The sequence below is a fragment of the Pinus tabuliformis genome, chromosome 2_2 (assembly GCF_031772625.1).
Source record: "Pinus tabuliformis cultivar Carrire ecotype Pingquan chromosome 2_2, CPIR1, whole genome shotgun sequence".
Lineage (NCBI taxonomy): Eukaryota > Viridiplantae > Streptophyta > Pinopsida > Pinales > Pinaceae > Pinus > Pinus tabuliformis.
Window position 1 is genome coordinate 228,172,930 of NC_142300.1, and position 3,763 is coordinate 228,176,692.

Sequence of the window (3,763 nt, forward strand, 5' to 3'; positions counted from 1 at the left end):
AAAAGAAAAATTGGTAGGTTATCATAGTTCCTAAACTTTGAAACATAAACTGATAGGTAAATTAACATAATTTATAAATTCTGAGAAATTGATAAGTAAATTCGGCATAGATTAATTGTTAAGTTAGGAATAGTTTATATAATTTCATTCTAGTCTATATAAAAAAATCCTTTGTACAATCATTCATTGGTTCAAATACATTAGAGGAAAAATTGATGAGTTAAGAATAATTCATTTGTTTTCCTTCTCATCTGTAGATATAATTCATTGATTCAAAGGCATTAGATAATTGTGAATAAATACATCCAAATCTAGACAAAGACAAGCACAAACAGGCGAAATATAATGCCAAATATAAACATGTGAAAAATTGAGACAAAGACAGGCAGAAACTAGCAAACATTTAAGGTAAGTCAGTGACCAAATTATATATAATACAATTATTTATCCCTGTAATTTTTAGTTTGAAATTTACAAGAAAGGTGAACCCTCAAAACTTCACTTTACTTTTTATCGTTTCAATATTTGATGCAAACCATATATGCATATTTTTCATTTGAATTGCATTGCATGTCATGGAAGTTTTGTTGTATTCTACTAGTGAAAACATGAGGTAGGTAAGTGACCAAATTATATATAAGATAGGTGAACCCTCAAAACTTCACTTGGGTTTTTGTCATTTCATCTGTATTTGATGCAAAGCATTTATGCATCTTTTTCATTTGAATTTCATCACATGCCATGGAATGTTTGTTGTATTCTGAGAATTTCCCATCAGAGAATGAAGCAAGAAAGCTACAAATTGGAATTTGGGCATTAGGAATTCATTCAAAATAAGGTAAAAAGGCATCCATTGAAGTTACTATTAGTTCAACAGAGCTCTCTCCCATCAAGACTCATATATAGAGTAACCATGATATACAAATTGTTACCATAAACAACACTATTAGAATAGGGAGCCAAGTTTCTGGATTGACCACCTAAGAAAGTTTTGTTTCAGTCTCCTTATCACTGTCATCCTCAGAAGAAAAAATCTAAGGGACGAGTATTATGAAGAACATAAAAGTCGGCAACACTAATGACTAGATGGGAGAATGGCCTCTTGATTCTATGTAGGTTGACATCAACAATAAAACAACTCAAACCCTAATCAAAACCCAACACTGAAAATTCTGCGAAAGGCAAATTGGATTACAACTTGTCCATAAAATAAATATCCATTCCCCAAGACTTTGTGGCTGGATTTTGAGCACTCTACAAATGTTGTTGCAGGAGAGTGGGTGATTGATTTTGGAGAGACAACAAAATTGAAGCCACGAATACGAGAGTCAAATTTTGGTCTCCAATATATGGATGGAAAAAACATAACATTCAAAAGATAAAGGAAAATGAGCCCATCTTCTTCATCTAGGTCTCCCCCATCTGTTATTTCAATTATCAAAAGAACATGGTTGAGTAGCTTACAACACCAAAAGGTGTCCACCAAATTTTGAGATTCTATGAAATGGAATCTAGATCTTGATCATGACTTTGGGTTCATGGCTAAAACTAGAGGCTAGACGTGCACTGCAAAGGACTTCCTACAAAATTGATCAGAGAAATGAAACCACTAAGAAAATATTACCAAAGCTAGTATAAAAACCCACCTAAACCAAAACGTTTCTCTTGCATAAAAGTACAGAGGTTGCATGTTATAGACTCATGGTGCATTCAGGGTAAGCCTGATATCCAAAATATTTTTTAACATCTTTTTTCTCAAAATAAACTTTTACCTTTAATTTATATTTTATTTCCATTCTTATTTATATTCTTATATATTTATTGTTTTATTTAAATAAATAACTAAATAAAATCACATCTAAATTTATATAAAAACAATATATATATAAACGTAATTGAAAATAAAATATACAAGAGAGGTGTCTATGCCACTCTCCTTCAAGTTATTGGAAAAATTTCAATTTTGTATTTGCATCTTTGCTATACCTCTTAGTGTTTAAATATCGTAAGCCGTTTGTCCATTTTCACTATTATGTGATTTTTTATTCTAATAGAACTAGTACTTGAAATAAAATAGTATTTAAATCTCCTCTTTTGACCTGATTGTATAGGCATTTATCCGAAAATATTATTTGAATATGCATTGATCCGAAAATAGTATTTTAATAGTATTTTAATCTCTTCTGTTTTAACCTGATTGTATAGGCATTGGTACAAAGGCAAAGTTAAATATAGTTTATAGTTTCTGCAATGATGACACGTTCTCTAAGTTCCTAAGAGCATGTTCTTCCAAAGGGCAACGGAAAATATCGCTTTTGCAATGTTGGTCCTTTCTCTGTCTATGGAATCTGTTATTTATTTGAGAATATGGTTTGGGTTGTACGTTGTGTGCTATGTTGGGTCGGTTAATTTGGATATTTTTTAAAAGTTGAGACAAATACCAGCATAGCCAAGCTAAAAATTGAGGTATGAATTCATTGAATTTAGACTGTCATATATTATTTTTAAAACATCAAATTGTTGTATAGTGAAAAAGTGACTTCCAAGACTATTTAGATCAAAGAATGTAATTTCAAATTACATGGAAGCGGATTGGTCCCAAGAATTAACTAAAAAAAACGCAATGCAATATAGACTAATAGTACATCTTCTGCTACACGAATTTAGTAAGCATATTGAGCGAATAAAAACGCAATGCAATATAGACTAATAGTACATCTTCTGCTGAACGAATTTAGTAAGCATATTGAGCGAATCACGAAGGAGAATGTAATTTCAAATTACATGGAGGGGGATTTGTACCAGCAATTAACTAAAAAAACGCAATACAATATCAACTAATACGCAATACAACATCAACTCATAGTACATCTTCTGCTGAACGAATTTAGCAAGCATATTGAGCGAATTTAGCAAGCATATTGAGCGAACCAGGAAGGAGAATGGCCGCTTAAGTTTTTGGGAGTACGGAAGCATGACCCAAGGCAAATAAATGTAATATTTTTTCGTTCTGACGAGGTTGTTATGGTCTTTGAAAAAGTATAAACGACATATTTCCCTTTATTGAGTACATTCTTAAGCACATTAGAGTGATTTGCTTGGTTCATGTTTTCTGATTAGTAATTTTTCATTTTAATCAGAAATTGAGAAATAGGTTAGAAAGCATTGCACTTGCTATATTCCCGTGTATCAAACTGGATTTTCAACATGCATAGACGATCATGAAGTCTATTTTGCTTCCTTTTGCCACTACTGGCACGGACCCTGTTCTAAACGTCTCTATAACATTGAACATGGTTTCAAGGAACAAGGGGAAGTAATTTCCTTGGCCAGAGTTGTTTATTTAAAAAATGATAAAAGAGTTGTTTATTTAAAAAATCATAAAATCAAATATAGTTAGAACATGAAAATGAAGAAGTAAAAAGATTGTTGTTGCTATTGGTTTATGAATTACATTATTTTATGTGTTATATTTTTTTAAAACTAATATTTTTGTTTTGGTGTGTGCCATGTTTTTTCAAATTACTATTTTTGTTATTTTTGACCAAAGATACTACTTGAACTAAAGATATTACTTGAAATGCATGCAAATTCTTGTATTATTGCAATTTTAAAGCTTTTGGTTTCTAGTATTTTGATATTAGAATCTTTATTGTATTCAGTAATTGCGAGATTATAATTTTCTCCTTGTTAACCAAATCAAGTTTCTTGGCGCGCAACAATATCATCGTTAATTGCACGATTATGATTTTTTCTCTTTTAA